Raw genomic sequence first — 18,022 nt, 5'->3', positions numbered from 1 at the left:
GGTAGCCTGGGTTGCACTGTTTGTTTGTGGGTGATTGTCTATGTTGATGGCTTGTTTCAGCACAGTCCATATGATTAGCTTCACGGTTGTTATTTTGTTTACTGGTTTTGTATAGTTTTCAGTGTTCACTACTTTCTTTATTAAAGATTGACCATGGACACTTACCACGCCGCGTATTGGTCCTCAGATCCTTTTCGCCTCTCCTCTTCAGATGAAGAGGAGGACGACCGTGACAGAATCACCCACCACAACAGGACCAAGCGGCGTGGTAACGGGCAACGGCAAGAGGAGCAGCAGGAGAAGCAACAGAGGCAGCAACAACAGGAGCAGCAGCAGCAGCAGTGGGAGAGGCTGCACTATTTGGAGAAATGGACATGGGAGGAAGATTTGGATGGTAAAGGACCCTGGGCTCAGCCAGGAGAATATCGCCGCCCCAAGGAAGAACGGGAGGCGGCGAAAGCGGAGAGGCGCCGGTATGAGGAGGCAGCGCGGCGTCGTGGATGGAAGCCTGAGAGTCAGCCCCAAAACTTTCTTGGGGGGGGGCTAACAGGGAGTATGGCTACGCCAGGTAGGAGACCTGAGCCAACTTCCTGTGGTTACCGGGGGGCTGGAGAGACCGGGCAGGCACCGTGTTATGCTGTGGAGCGCACGGTGTCCCCAGTGCGGGTGCACAGCCCGGTGCGGTACATTCCAGCTCCGCGTATCGGCCGGGCTAGAGTGGGCATCGAGCCAAGTGCCATGAAGCCGGCTCTACGCATCTGGTCTCCAGTGGGTCTCCTTGGGCCGGCTTACATGGCACCAGCCTTGCGCACGGTGTCCCCGGTTCGCCTGTATAGCCCAGTGCGGGCTATTCCACCTCGCCGCACTGGCAGGGCGACCGGGACCATTCAACCGGGTAAGGTTGGGCAGGCTCGGTGCTCAAGAGCTCCAGTGCGCCTGCACGGCCCGGTCTATCCGTCACCACCTCCACGCACCAGCCCTCCGGTGGCAGCTCCCCGCACCAGGCTGTCTCTCCGTCTTCTCCCTGCAGGTGGTCCTGTCTGTCCGGCGCTGCTGCCGGAGCCTCCCGCCTGTCCGGCGCCTCTGCCGGAGTCTCCCGCCTGTCCGGCGCCTCTGCCGGAGTCTCCCGCCTGTCCGGCGCCTCTGCCGGAGCCTCCCGCCTGTCCGGCGCCGCTGCCGGAGCCTCCCGCCTGTCCGGCGCCGCTGCCGGAGCCCCTCTGCCCGGCGCCGCTGCCGGAGCCCCTCTGCCCAGAGCTGCTGCCGCCCCTCTGTCCCGAGCAGCTGCCCCTCTGTCCCGAGCAGCTGCCCCTCTGTCCCGAGCAGCTGTCCCTCTGTCCCGAGCAGCTGTCCCTCTGTCCCGAGCAGCTGCCCCACCTCTGTCCCGAGCTGTCCCTCTGTCCCAAGCAGCCCCTCTGTCCAGTGGGGTCATTGAGTAGGGTGGCCATGGTGAGGAAGCCACGGAGGCGGACAGTAAGGCGGACTAAGACAATGATGAAGTGGAGTCCGCGTCCCGCGCCAGAGCCGCCACCGCGGACAGACGCCCACCCAGACCCTCCCCTATAGGTCAAGGTTTTGCGGCCGGAGTCCGCACCTTTGGGGGGGGGGGGGGGGGGGGGTACTGTCACGTTCTGACCTTTATTTCCGTTGTTTTGTATTTATTTAGTATGGTCAGGGCGTGAGTTGGGTGGGCAGTCTATGTTTGTTTTTCTATGTTTTGGGGCATTTCTATGTTTTCGGCCTAGTGTGGTTCTCAATCAGAGGCAGGTGTCATTAGTTGTCTCTGATTGAGAATCATACTTAGGTAGCCTGGGTTGCACTGTTTGTTTGTGGGTGATTGTCTATGTTGATGGCTTGTTTCAGCACAGTCCATATGATTAGCTTCACGGTTGTTATTTTGTTTACTGGTTTTGTATAGTTTTCAGTGTTCACTACTTTCTTTATTAAAGATTGACCATGGACACTTACCACGCCGCATATTGGTCCTCAGATCCTTTTCGCCTCTCCTCTTCAGATGAAGAGGAGGACGACCGTGACACACTTTCATGAAGCGTTATGACCATCCTGTGTCACTTTACTTGGACTAAGAAAATACACTTTATGACACTGTCAAGAAGCATTATGACCATCATAATCATATCAGCCAGATAGGCCTATCATGTACAGTACATGCCCTTATATCAGTCATCAGTCAAAATAAGGTGCCTTGTCCTGCTCCTGAAATCTGCTCCTGCATTCATCCCAGTCATCAGCAACAGAGCATTTTGGGAAGGTGCATGTCTGACATCAATGTGTGCACAATTACAATTACAGGCTATAGGCTATGGAATGTTTTGTGGGTTTTGACACTTTTAAGTAGGTGTCATAACCAGCCATAAAAGAACGCAATATGTGTCACAGCAGGTCTAAATATGTGTCATGACAGTGTTATGACCATATTATAACAGGTTCTATCAGGTGTTATAACATATGTCATGGTTATGACGCTGGGTGTCAAGTAAAGTCTTACCTTAATGGTACATTTCATTAGCTGTGTTTTTACTTAATATGACACATGGCTAAAGTAGCAGTGATGTAAACTATGTTTCCTTTTGTGCCACAGGCCATTTTCCCAGAGTGGATTTATATATATATATTTGGAAAGATAATAATTTGGTGATAGCTGAATAAAAGACTCAAGCCTATCCCTCTCTCTGTCATGTTCACATTGCTTAGATATGTGTTCTATCATAATTTACAAGCCCATTAATTGTGCTATTTTATTTTTTTATTTAAATTTTACTAGGCAAGTCAGTTAAGAACAAATTCTTATTTTCAATGACGGCCTTAGAACAGAGCGTTAACTGCCTTGTTCAGAGGCAGAACGACAGATTTTTACCTTGTCAGCTCAGGGATTCAATCTTGTAACCTTCTGTTTTCTAGCCCAACGCTCTAACCACTAGTCTAACTGCCGCATGTTAAACAGTTGAAGTCGGAAGTTTACATACACTTAGGTTGGAGTCATTAAAACTTGTTTTTCAAACACTCCACAAATTTCTTGTTAACAAACTATAGTTTTGGCAAGTCGGTCAGGACATCTACTTTGTGCATGACACAAGTAATTTTTCCAACAATTGTTTACAGACAGATTGTTTCACGTATAATTCACTGTATCACAATTCCAGTGGGTCTGAAGTTTACATACACTAAGTTGACTGTGCCTTTAAACAGCTTGGAAAATTCCAGAAAATGATATCATGGATTTAGAAACTTCTGATAGGCTAATTGACATCATTTGAGCCAATTGGAGGTGTACCTGTGGATGTATTTCAAGGCCTACCTTCAAACTCAGTGCCTCTTCGCTTGACATCATAGGAAAATCAAAAGAAATCAGCCAAGACCTAAAACAAATTATATTGTAGACCTCCACAAGTCTGGTTCATCCTTGGGAGCAATTTCCAAACGCCTGAAGGTACCACGCTCATCTGTTCAAACAATAGTAAGCAAGTATAAACATCATGGGACCACGCAGCGGTCATACCGCTCAGGAATGAGACACATTCTGTCTCCTAGAAATGAACGTACTTTGGTATGAAACGTGCAACTCAATCCCAGAGCAACACCAAAGGAACTTGTGAAGATGCTGGCGGAAACAGGTACAAAGTATCTATATCCACAGTAAAACGAGTCCTTTATCGACAAACTTGAAAGGCCGCTCAGCAAGTAAGAGGCCACTGCTCCAAAACCGCCATAAAAAAGCCAGACTACGGTTTGCAACAGCACATGGGGACAAAGATCGTACTTTTTGGAGAAATGTCCTCTGGCCTGATGAAACAAAAATAGAACTGTTGGCCATAATGACCATTGTTATGTTTGGAGGAAAAAGGGGGAGGCTTTCAAGCCGAAGAACACCATCCCAACCATGAAGCATGGGGGTGGCAGCATCATGTTGTGGGGGTGCTTTTCTGCAGGAGGGACTGGTGCACTTCACAAAATAGATGGCACCATGAGGTAGGAAAATTATGTGGATATATTGAAGCAACATCTCAAGACATCAGTCAGGAAGTTAAAGCTTGGTCGCAAATGGTTCTTCCAAATGACCCCAAATGACCCCAAGCATACTTACCAAGTTGTGGCAAAATGGCTGAGGGGCAACAAAGTAAAGGTATTACAGTGGCCATCACAAAGCCCTGACCTCAATCCTATAGAACATTTGTGGGCTGAACTGAAAAAGTGTGTGCAAGCAAAGAGGCCTATAAACCTGACTCAGATACACCAGCTATGTCAGGAGGAATGGCCAAAATTCACCAAACTTATTGTGGGAAACTTGTGGAAGGCTACCCGAAACATTTGACCCAAGTTAAACAATTTAAAGGCAATGCTACCAAATACTAATTGAGTGTATGTAAACTTCTGACCCATTGGGAATGTGATGAAAGAAATAAAAGCTGAAATAAATCATTCTCTCTACTATTATTCTGACATCTAACATTCTTAAAATAAAGTGATGATCCTAACTGACCTAAGACAGTGAATGTCAGGAATTGTATTTAAACAATTGTATTACAACAATTGTATTAATTGTATTTAAAAGTTTAAATGTATTTGGCTAAGGTGTATGTAAACCTCCGACTTCAACTGTATATTGCACAGATGAGTGTATGTTAAACATATCTTTCAAAAATATATTTTACATGTTAAGATCTGGCTCTGACGTATCAGACTACAAACACACACACACACACACACACACACACACACACACACACACACACACACACACACGTGACACAAACACTTGGCCGGTCCACCTTAAAATAATCACTGTTTGTTACCCCCCGTGTTTAAAAGTTCAGGCAGTTTCGGGAACAGCAACATGGCACAGTTGAAACCAAAATGTTCCTGTAAACTGTCATGTATTATTCATTCACCTTCATGTAAATGATCATGTAGTCAACCTGTCCAACCACTCCTGTCCTTATTAATAATATTCCTCAGCTCCATTGTGGAGTCTGCTGTAGCAGAAACAGAGACAGGCATCCTGACAATAACTGGACGGTCACTATGGATGGAGAGTGCCTTCAGAATGTATTCATACCCCTTGACTTATTCCACATTTTGTTGAGTTACAGTCTGAATTCAAAATGAATTACATATATGTTTTTTTCCTCACGCATCTACACATAATACCCCATAATGACAAAGTGAAAACATGTTTTTAGAAATGTTTGCAAATGAATTGAAAATGTTTCTCATTTAGATAAGTATTCACACCACTAAATCAATACTTTGTAGAAGCACCTTTGGCAGTGATTACAGCTGTGAGTCTTTCTGGGGAAGCTTTCCACACCTGGATTTATATAATTTGTTCATTATAAAAATTCTTCAAGCTCTGTCAAATTGGTTCTTGATCATTGTTAGACAAGAAGTGTCAGACCAATGCGCAGCGTGGTAGGTGTCCATATTGTATTTAATGCGAATACTGAACACTTGAACAAAAACAATAAAACGACAAAAACGAACAGTCCTGACCGGTGCAGCAAAACACAGAACAGAAAATAATCACCCACAACTCAAGGGTGAAAACAGGATACCTAAGTATGGTTCTCAATCAGGGACAACGATTGACAGCTGCCTCTGATTGAGAACCATACCAGGCCAAACACAGAAATCCCAAATCATAGAAAAAGGAACATAGACAACCCACCCAACTCACGCCCTGACCATACTAAAACTAAGACAAAACAAAAGAACTAAGGTCAGAACATGACAGGTACTCAGTAATGTGTTGTATTGGATTTGCCCCAAACACAACGCTTTGTATTCAGGACACGTATTCCTTTAGTGCCTTGTTGCAAACAGGATGCAGGCTTTGGAATATTTTTATTCCGTTCAGGCTTTCTTTTTTTCACACTGTCGATGAATTTAGTATTGTGGAGTAACTACAATGTCCATCATTTTCTCCTATCACAGCCATTAAACTCTGTAACTGTTTTAAAGTCACCATTGGCCTCATGTTAAAATCCCTGAGAGGTTTTCTTCCTCTCCGACAACTGAGTTAGGAAGGATGCCTGTATCTTTGTATTGACTGTGTGTAATTGCTACACCTTCCAAAGTGTAATTCATGACTTCATCATGCTCAAAAGTATATTCAATGTCTGCTTTTTTTTTACCCATCTACCAATATGTGCCCTTTGCGAGGCAGATAATTATATGTGTTGGGTACAGAGATGAGGTAGTTATTCAAAAATCATATAAAACACGATTATTACACACCGAGTGAGTCCATGCAAATTATTAGGTGACTTGTAATGCATGTCTTGTTACTCCTGAACTTATTTAGACTTGCCATAACAAAGGAGTTGAATACTTACTGATTCAAGACATTTCAGCTTTTCATTTTTCATTAATTAGTAAACATAAAAATAAACAAAACATAATTCCACTTTGACATTATGGTGTATTGTCTGTAGGCCAGTGACAAACTTGATCAATTTTCAATTTAGGTTGTAACACAACAAAATGTGGAAAAAGTCAAGGAGGTGTGAATACTTTCTGAAAGCAATGTAAATGTTCCATATAGGGACAGACAGACAGACACACAGACAGACAGTGTAACTGTTGTCTCATAGTAATTATAAAATGATGAATTTGAAGAATTTATCTGCACTATATCTTTGTTAGCTAACGAGCCAGACAGTTTTAAGAATGATTCCATACATTTTTCAAATGAACTGCCAATATGCCAACATTCGATTCAACCAACGCAGTCAATCCACAACCATACACTGGCTGAAATCATTTGATAATAGAACTTAGACAAGTTGTAAAGGCAACAAGTGCTTGATATTGTATCATATAATACAGTGGAGGCAGCTGAGGGGAGAACGGCTCATAATAATGTCCGGAACGGAGCAAATGGAATGGCATCAAACAACTGGAAACAATGTGTTTGATGTATTTGATACCATTCCACTGACTCTGCCCCAGTCATTACCACGAGCCCGTTCTTCTCAATTAAGGTGCCAACTTTCCAAGAAAACCAAAATGTAGACATTTATGGTATGTTTAAATATATTTTAAATGCTATTTATTTTTACCGTATAAACTGTATTTATAATTCTCTCTCTCTCTCTCTCTCTCTCTCTCTCTCTCTCTCTCTCTCTCTCTCTCTCTCTCTCTCTCTCTCACTACACAACCAACCATTTTCCAGTTAGTATCTCAGTAAACCTCTAACCTTTCTATGTAAGTGTACAGTATTTATCTGTGTGTGTGTGTATATTTTACAGTGTAAAGGAGGGTAGCGTGAGGAGGTACGTGTCTGTCCGTGAGGCGTTGGAGTTCCATGCGTATGTCTCTGACATTAGGTGGGAGGACTGCCTTCGTGAAAGTCTCCTTCTTTCTCCTCTGTAAATATACACACCATATACAGTATATTACACATAAACATGGAAATATTAATTTTCTCTTCTGTAAACACATGTAACTGCCAAAATAATGGAAACACTTGAGTAAATGAGGGATCCAAAGTATATTGAAAGCAGGTGCTATTATATTGGCAGTTACCTGGCAGTAACCTAATATCTGACTTTAGCATTGACTTTGTGGATCTCCTCCCTCCAGGATGAGCTGCATGGCCGGACTTTTCAGGCTTTCTCTGTGGATCAGGGTGAGACCCAATCTCTCACACACACATACACACACACACACACACACACACACACACACACACACACACACACACACACACACACACACACACACACTGAATGGTGTAAAGGATCCACACACAGAATCATACGTGTGTGCGTGTGCAGCGGACTCATGGGTATCCAAGGTGGGATTTGGGCGTGCTATCGTGGGGCTCCTACCTCTCCTTTGCCATGGCAACACTTGTCACTGGGCTGCTCATGGGACCGGTTATTTACACACTAATAATACTTTCACTATGTTATGGTATTACTACTTTACTATTAATAAACACCCAACAGCCCAAAACAATTGAATCAATTTTAGAATAAGGCTGTATCGTAACAAAATGTGCTTTTGAAGGGTACTGAACATGTTGACAATGTCCTCATTCTGAGAAAGATGCCAAATCACCTCTCCCTTACAACCTACTAGAGTATGTAGACACACAAACACACACTTCGATGAGTTTCTCTGCAGTGAAATGTGATCTTATGTAAGAGTGGGAGTAGGAGGATGGCTGCTATTTCGGGACTGGGCAGAGGAGACTGGAGAGGCATCAGGAGGACAGATGTGTGTGTGTGTGTGTGTGTGTGTGTGTGTGTGTGTGTGTGTGTGTGTGTGTGTGTGTGTGTGTGTGTGTGTGTGTGTGTGTGTGTGTGTGTGTGTGTGTGTGTGTGTGTGTGTGTGTGTGTGTATGTGTGTGTGTGTGTGTGTGTGTGTGTGTGTGTGTGTGTGTGTGTGTGTGTGTGTGTGTGTGTGTGTGGGCTGCACTCAGCTTCTCTTGTGTAACCAGCTGTCTTCTAACGCCTAAAAGTTTGGAATTCAACTCCTGCCCACACTGACATTAACTTTGCCCTCTTAACTACCTTAATTCTAAACTTTTTTGAACCGTGGCACACCTTGATAGGATATAAAATTAACAGAATTTATTTAGTGGTAATGACTCCTATCTCATCTGATCCATACTGCACATTTCGAGTAAAATCATTTTGGGGGATTAAATAGGATTTATTTGAAATTGTTTTGATAGTTCCTTGCTCTTGATGGTTAATTTGTGTATATATATTTTTTTAGCTCTGGTAAAATAGGTCTCTAGTGTTGAACAATTTGAGCTACTGACGAGCGGTTTTCTGCATTGCAAAGGTGCAACCACGGACACAAAGCCATGCTCTGTTTGCTTCTATGGCAGAGGCTGTGGTATAGCTAAGCCCAGAGACATACAGTACCTGTCAAAAGTTTGGACACACCTACACATTACAGGGTTTTTCTTTATTTTTACTAGTTTTACTATTGTAGTTACCAAAAAAAGTGTTAAACAAATCAAAATATATTTTATATTTGAGATTCTTCAAAGTAGCCACCCTTTGTCTTGATGACAGCTTTGCACACTCTTGGCATTCTCTGAACCAGCTTCATGAGGAATGCTTTTCCAACAGTCTTGTAGGAGTTCCCACATATGCTGACCACTTGTTGGCTGCTTTTTCTTGACTCAGCGGTCCAACTAATCCCAAACCATCTCTATTGGGTTGAGGTCAGGTGATTGTGGAGGCCAGGTCATCTGATGCAGCACTCCATCACTCTCCTTGGTAAACTAGCCCTTACACAGCCTGGAGGTGTGTTTTTGGTCATTGTCCTGTTAAAAAACAAATGTTAGTCCCACTAAGCACAAACCAGGTGGGATGGGGTATCGCTGCAAAATGCTGTGGTAGCCATGCTGGTTAAGTGTGCCTTGAATTCTAAATAAATCCCTGACAGTGTCACCAGCAAAGTACCGCCACACCATCACACCTCCTCCTCCATGCTTCATGGTGAGTACCACACATACAGAGATCATCCATTCACCACCTCTGTGTCTCACAAAAACTTGGCGGTCGGAACCCAAAATATCAAATTTGGACTCAACAGACCAAAGGACAGATTTCCACCGGTTTAATGTCCATTGCTCGGGTTTCTTGGCCCAAGCAAGTATTTTCTTCTTATTAGTGTCCTTTAGTAGTGGTTTCTTTGCAGCAATTCAACCATGAAGACCTGATTCACACAGTCTCCTCTGAACAGTTGATGTTGAGATGTTAATTGAACTCTGTGAAGCATTTATTTGGGCTGCTATCTGAGGTGCAGTTAACTCAAATTAATTTATCCTCTGCAAGTAGAGGTAACTCTGGGTTTTCCTTTGTTGTGGCGGTCTTCATGAGAGCCAGTTTCATCATAGTGCTTGATGGTTTTTGCAACTGCACTTGAAGAAACTTTCTGTCACGAATCCCGCTTCCTGAGTCTGTGTTTGCCTGTGTTTCTGTCCTGGAGTGTGTCTCCGGTGTCCTGGAAAGCACCCTGTCTGGTTGCCGGGCGAATTAGCTTGTTGGGAGATCGATGTTCACCCGCACCTGTATCCCATCAGTAATCTGCACACCGGTCCTGATCATCACCTCTCCCCTTCAAAAGCTCTGACCTGACATCCATTCCCTGCCGGATCGTTAGCCATGAACAGTATGTTGTGCCATAGTATCAGCCTCAAGTTGGATAGAATTTGTTTTGTTGCTTTTTACGTATTGCTTGCCTTAAACTTACCTCCGTTTGTTCTGTCTTCAGTTACTCACCCGGATCATTTACCCCATTCCCGCCTGGTCGTCGGAGGATTCCGCTACCCCATTGGATCCACCTATTTACTCCCATCAACTCACCACCGCTGCCCGCTACGCCACCTGGATATATCTACCCATTCACATTCACTTGTAAATAAATACTCACCTTCTTCCTACTCTCCTTGTCCTGGTCTGCTTCTGGGTTCGATTTTGAAAGAACGTGACACTTTCAAAGTTCTTGAAATTTTCCGGATGGACTGACCTTCATGTCTTAAATTAATGATGGACTGTTGTTTTACTTTACTTATTTTAGCCGTTCTTGCTATAATATGGACTGGTCTTTTACCAAATAGGGCTATCTTCTGTATACCACCCCAACCTTGTCACAACACAACTGATTGGCTCAAACGCATTAAGAAGGAAAGAAATTCCACAAATAAACTTTTAACAAGGCTCACCTGTTAATTGAAAGGCATTCCAGGAGACTACCTCATGAAGCTGGTTGAGAGAATGCCAAGATGACTTCAAGGGTGACTACTTTGAAGAATCTCAAATATAGAATATATTTTGATTTGTTTAACACTTTTTTGGTTACCATATGTGTTATTCATAGTGTTGATGTCTTCCCGATTACTCTACAATCTAGAAAATACAAAAATAAAGAAAAACCCTGGAATTAGTAGGGGTGTCCAAACATTTGACTGGTACTGTACATGTTATCCACCCAATCAAATGATCAGAGAATTAATCTAGTATTGAAATCATAAGCTACAGCTCAGTAGCACTACAGTGCAGTGCATAACATGTGGTGTGTATTTGACTCAAAGAGAGAGAAAGACAATAGTTTAAATGTTTTTAACATGTGAATTTCTTCAAAAATTAAGGAGAAGCAAGAGAGAGAGGGCGAGAGAGAGCTAGCTATATTTATTTTCTTTTTTTTCACTTTCACTCACTATCAAATGCAGCTAGTTAGTTTAGCCTACTCAAACACCCGGTTCAACCAGAGAGTGATGCTATGTTACCTAGCTGGCACTGGAACTCAACCAAGTCAAGGTAAGCTTTTGGTTTTATTAATTTATTGCCACTGTGTAACTGCTAAACTGCTTGCTAACTGTACTGTATGATTACAGAGCGTTTACTGATGTGTAAGTTCTAGTAGTTATGTTGACTTGATGTTAGCTAATATGGTGACAACGATGTAGGCTGTGTGTAGCGGTTAGCGGTTATGATATGGCTTGGTAAGTTATTTTCACCTGGTCACAGACAGCTGATGTGTTGTGCACTGAAGTCCAAAAGCGAAGGGAAGAGAAGAGAGCATGGATGCGAGAAGGAATTATCCAACAATCACAGTGCTCATGCTGTTTGTATGTGGTTGTTATGAAAGTAGGGGTGTGCCGACATGGCCACCATACTCGTATCCATAAATTGACAGCTGATAGTCGGATCAGATGATACTAGTGATTGGAAAAAACTGTAGTGTAGAAAAAACTGTAGTGGCAGGTAGTCTAGTTGTTAGCATGGTGGACGAGTAACTGGAAGGTTGCTAGATCGAAATCCCGAGCTGACAAGGTAAAAATCTTTCATTCTGTCCCTGAACAAGGTAGTTAACCCACTGTTCCTAGGCTGTCATTGTAAATAAGAATGTATTCTTAACTGACTTTCCTAGTTAAATAAATAAAAATATCCCTAAATAGATGTTGGCAAAATACCTCCCTGCACATTCTCACTGCAAAAAAAATACAGATTAGGAGTAGTGTGGAGGGGTGGGTGTGTTTGTGTGCTCAATTTGTAGCAGGCAACCAAATTTGCTGTCAGAATGTATATTAGTTTCATCTTTTTTTTTACCCTTGCCCCACTTGTTAGATATTATGCATATTGATAGTGTGATAGCAAACCTCCTCGCCATTTGATTTATCATAGTAGCAGGCAGCAGCAATCTAAATGATCAGACCGATGCGAGGAAAAGTGATCGGGTGAAATTATGAAGCAAGTGGACAAAGAAATACAGCTTCACTCTCTCCAATCAGAGCAGCAGGATCAACGTACAGCCCGCTCTTCTCTTTACAGACAGGCAAACTAGTTATCTAGACCAAACATGACTGACTCAAAGACACTACAGCATGGTTTAGAAACTCTGTGACTGACTGACATGAAAAAGATGCTTGCTGGCACCCGAAAACAGGGGCACCAGTTGCATTCTAAAATATCATTTTTGTCCCCCCCCCCAGTTTTATTATTGCACTGTGTTACTAAAAGCTGCATCGGTGTACTTTAGGATCATGCGGGCGCCTCAGTGGTTGGGTAGGCTGTTTGGCCGGTTTCAGATGGCTTGATTTAGGACCAAGCAGACACCACAGAGCATGCGGACAGGCTGTGTGAAGGCAAAGCTTCTGAAAGGCATGGTGCTGCTGTCTCTGTGTATGTTACACTTTTTCTCCAAGTCATAAAAGCAAGGAGAACAGAAACTGGCTACTCTTTATTTGAATGATGTAGCTGGCAAGGTAACTGCTGTTTGACTTAACAGAAGAAAAAAAATATATTGCCAGTGCTGAGCTATCAGTGTAACTGACATGTAATGTTAGCTACAGTAATATTTAATTCTCTCTCAACTGAAGTTCTGTCTGAAGAGAATGAACTAGCTAGTAGCTATAACAGCCAGTTCAGCTCTAGTCACTAGCCATCTGTCAGGTTAACTGTATCTAAAAGCTGTTGTGTGTGTGAAATGTTTTGTAGCCTTTTTGTCCTGTTTCAACAGAAGTAAATTAACTTGGCTAGTTTTCTTCAGTTGATGTAACCTTACTATTAGAGCTAGCCAAAAGTTGGCTAACATTCGGTAGCTCACTAAATTTAGCTAATATTTGTGCCTCGATAACACTAGACCTGAATCGAACGATGAAACCAGAGGCCAAACAATCGAAGACCAATATTTTTATTTTTACTTTTTTGACAGCGCAATATGAGTATAGCAATGTAACGCTATTGATCTGTCAGTTTCCCTAGATAATTGCCTACTTTTCACAATGACATGGTATAAACAGCTCTACAAGCTATACTGTCAGGTGCACAGTCAGTACACAATACTATGCTCATCAGACAGCCAGGGAAGACCAGTCTACGGAGCTCAGGTGAATTTTGCAGTATATTATAACAATCGGTGAACAGATACAAAATTCCATCTGAGTTGATGGGTAGACCTACAGTCTGGGATCTGGGAATAATGGTAATTTAAATGATTGAACCATTGATTCTATTCTTGGATAATATAATGTATAAATGTACAGCAATAGTTTAAATCTTTGAAACCTCTGGCATCATCTGACATGATGGTGCTGACATAGATGGCAGCATCACGACTAGCTCTTAGGAAACTCTGCAGTATTCTGTTTATGTACTATTTTTTTACGTTATTAGCTCAGGAATTGTTTTGTGTCATTACATACAGCCGGGAAGAACTATTGTATATTAGAGCAACGGTAACTCACCAGAACTTTCAGCTACAATAAATGCAGCCTCAGGATATATGTGGTTTCCAGTTTGCATAAGTCCACTGAAGTTCTTTGAGGGCCGTTGTGGCGCCTCACAAGTCCTCAACTGGCAGCTTCACTAAATAGTACCCGAAAAACACCAGTCTCAACTTCAACAGTGAAGAGGCGACTCCGGGATGATGGCCTTCTAGGCAGAGTTCCTCTGTCCAGTGTCTGTGTTCTTCTGCCCATTTTAATATATTTTTTTTATTGGCCAGTCTGAGATATGGCTTTTTCTTTGCAACTCTGCATAGAAGGCCAGCATCCCGGAGACGCCTCTTCACTGTTGACGTTGAAACGGGTGTTTTTAGAAATGGATCACTAGCCACTTTAATAATGTTTCTGTATCTAGCATTACCCAACTCCTATGTATAAACTGCACTCCACACTATTCTACGGTATTTTTGTCACTTTTAAATTGTGTTTACATCTTGCATCAACCATCTCATATGTATATATTGTATTCTATACTACACCACTGACTGTTAAACAGCCATCTCCAGCATATCAGAGGCTGCTGCCTATAGACATAGATTAGGAATCACTGGCCACTTTAAGGAAAATGAAACACTAGCCACTTAATAATTTCTCTGTAATCTTGCATTACTCATCTCATATGTGTAAACAGTACTCTATACTATTCTATGGTATTTTGGGCACTTTAATTGTGTGTAAATATTGCATCACCCATCTCATATGTACAGTGCCTTGCGAAAGTATTCGGCCCCCTTGAACTTTGCGACCTTTTGCCACATTTCAGGCTTCAAACATAAATATATAAAACTGTATTTTTTTGTGAAGAATCAACAACAAGTGGGACACAATCATGAAGTGGAACGACATTTATTGGATATTTCAAACTTTTTTAACAAATCAAAAACTGAAAAATTGGGCGTGCAAAATTATTCAGCCCCCTTAAGTGAATACTTTGTAGCGCCACCTTTTGCTGCGATTACAGCTGTAAGTCGCTTGGGGTATGTCTCTATCAGTTTTGCACATCGAGAGACTGAACTTTTTTCCCATTCCTCCTTGCAAAACAGCTCGAGCTCAGTGAGGTTGGATGGAGAGCATTTGTGAACAGCAGTTTTCAGTTCTTTCCACAGATTCTCGATTGGATTCAGGTCTGGACTTTGACTTGGCCATTCTAACACCTGGATATGTTTATTTTTGAACCATTCCATTGTAGATTTTGCTTTATGTTTTGGATCATTGTCTTGTTGGAAGACAAATCTCCATCCCAGGCTCAGGTCTTTTGCAGACTCCATCAGGTTTTCTTCCAGAATGGTCCTGTATTTGGCTCCATCCATTTCCCATCAATTTTAACCATCTTCCCTGTCCCTGCTGAAGAAAAGCAGGCCCAAACCATGATGCTGCCACCACCATGTTTGACAGTGGGGATGGTGTGTTCAGCTGTGTTGCTTTTACGCCAAACATAACATTTTGCATTGTTGCCAAAAAGTTCAATTTTGGTTTCATCTGACCAGAGCACCTTCTTCCACATGTTTGGTGTGTCTCCCAGGTGGCTTGTGGCAAACTTTAAACGACACTTTTTATGGATATCTTTAAGAAATGGCTTTCTTCCTTCCACTCTTCCATAAAGGCCAGATTTGTGCAATATACGACTGATTGTTGTCCTATGGACAGAGTCTCCCACCTCAGCTGTAGATCTCTGCAGTTCATCCAGAGTGATCATGGGCCTCTTGGCTGCATCTCTGATCAGTCTTCTCCTTGTATGAGCTGAAAGTTTAGAGGGACGGCCAGGTCTTGGTAGATTTGCAGTGGTCTGATACTCCTTCCATTTCAATATTATCGCTTGCACAGTGCTCCTTGGGATGTTTAAAGCTTGGGAAATCTTTTTGTATCCAAATCCGGCTTTAAACTTCTTCACAACAGTATCTCGGACCTGCCTGGTGTGTTCCTTGTTCTTCATGATGCTCTCTGCGCTTTTAACGGACCTCTGAGACTATCACAGTGCAAGTGCATTTATACGGAGACTTGATTACACACAGGTGGATTGTATTTATCATCATTAGTCATTTAGGTCAACATTGGATCATTCAGAGATCCTCACTGAACTTCTGGAGAGAGTTTGCTGCACTGAAAGTAAAGGGGCTGAATAATTTTGCACGGCCAATTTTTAAGTTTTTGATTTGTTAAAAAAGTTTGAAATATCCAATAAATGTCGTTCCACTTCATGATTGTGTCCCACTTGTTGTTGATTCTTCACAAAAAAATACAGTTTTATATCTTTATGTTTGAAGCCTGAAATGTGGCAAAAGGTCGCAAAGTTCAAGGGGGCCGAATACTTTCGCAAGGCACTGTATATATCATATTCTATACTATGCCACTGTATCTTAGTCCAATGCCGCTCTGACATATAAACTCAGCAAAAAATAAACGTCCTCTCATTGTCAACTGCGTTTATTTTCAGCAAACGTGACATGTGTAAATATTTGTATGAACATAACAAGATTCAACAACTGAGACATAAACTGAACAAGTTCCACACACGTGACTAACAGAAATGGGATAATGTGTCCCTGAACAAAGGGGGGGGGGGGGGGGCTCAAAAGTAATAGTCAGTATCTGGTGTGGCCACCAACTGCATTAAGTACTGCAGTGCATCTTCTCCTCATGGATTGTACCAGATTTGCCAGTTCTTGCTGTGACATGTTACCCCACTCTTCCACCAAGGTACCTGCAAGTGCCCGGACCTTTCTGGGGGGAATGGCCCTAGCCCTCACCCTCCGATCCAATAGGTCCCAGACGTTCTCAATGGGATTGAGATTCGGGCTCTTCGCTGGCCATGGCAGAACACTGACATTCCTGTCTTTCAGGAAATCACACACAGAATGAGCAGTATGGCTGGTGGCATTGTCATGCTGGAGGGTCATGTCAGGTGTAACTCAGGCAGTTGTTGTTGCTATCCTGTACCTGTCCCACAGGTGTGATGTTCGGATGTACCAATCCTGTGCAGGTATTGTTACACATGGTATGCCACTGCGAGGACGATCAGCTGTCCATCCTGTCTCCCTGCAGCGCTGTCTTAGGCGTCTCACAGTATGGACATTACAATTTATTGCCCTGGCCACGTCTGCAGTCATGTCTGCTTGCAGCATGCCTAAGGCACGTTCACGCAGATGAGCAGGGTCCCTGGGCATCTTTCTTTAAGTGTTTTTCAGAGTCAGTAGAAAGGCCTCTTTAGTGTCCTAAGTTTTCATAACTGTGACCTTAATTGCCTACCGTCTGTAAGCTGTTAGTATCTTAATGACCGTTCCACAATTGCATGCTCATTAATTGTTTATGGTTCATTGAACAAGCATGGGAAACAATGTTTAAACCCTTTACAATGAAAATCTGTGAAGTTATTTAGATTTTTACTATTTATCTTTGAAAGACAGGGTCCTGAAAAAGCGACGTTTCTTTTTTGCTGAGTTTATATATATATTCTTAATCCATTCTTTAATTAATTTTACATGTATTTGGGGTTGTGAAACTATTACTGCACTCTCGGAGCTAGAAGCACAAGCATTTTTCTACACCTGCAGTAACATCTGCTAAACACATGTATATGACCAATACATTTGATTTGATTTGAAGGCTGGCTGAATTCTGTCAGAGTATGTCATTTTATCTCAGCATGTCTACAGATTCACCCTTCTCCCGGTTTTGTTTGATTTTACTTTAGTTTATTTAGTCACTATTTTCTTAACTCTTTCTTGAACTGCATTGTTGGTTAAGGGCTTGTAAGTAAGCATTTCACGGTAAGTTCTACACCCGTTGTATTCGGAGCATGTGACAAATACAATTTGATTTGATTAATTCTTATCCCTTGCACAAATAGCCTACAGCTGTGTCTGTCCCGCATAGCCAATGTGATTTATAGGATATTTATTTTTATCAGGATATTTTTTACATGCAGGCTGCAATGTTTTTATGTAGGCTATTTTTACATAGTTGGCAATGGCAATAAAAGTTACTTTTAGATTTGTATAATTTTCATTTAAATCTAGACTGTAGATTAACCACGGACAATGATTTTGAGATACAAAGACTATTTTAATGAAATTAAACTGTTCTACGAAATTGTGCTTATGAAAATCATAACTGGCACGCAGATTGGTAGAAATGGTAACATAAATTGGCACTCCAAATGGAAAAGGTTGCCGACCGCTGGTATAGCCTACTACCGGCAACTTCGGGTGCATAAAGGCAGAATATTCTAAGGCCATCAGCAGCGGGAGGAGGGTC

Source organism: Oncorhynchus clarkii, chromosome 19 (assembly GCF_045791955.1).
Source record: "Oncorhynchus clarkii lewisi isolate Uvic-CL-2024 chromosome 19, UVic_Ocla_1.0, whole genome shotgun sequence".
Taxonomy (NCBI): Eukaryota; Metazoa; Chordata; class Actinopteri; order Salmoniformes; family Salmonidae; genus Oncorhynchus; species Oncorhynchus clarkii.
This window is presented reverse-complemented; position numbering follows the sequence as displayed.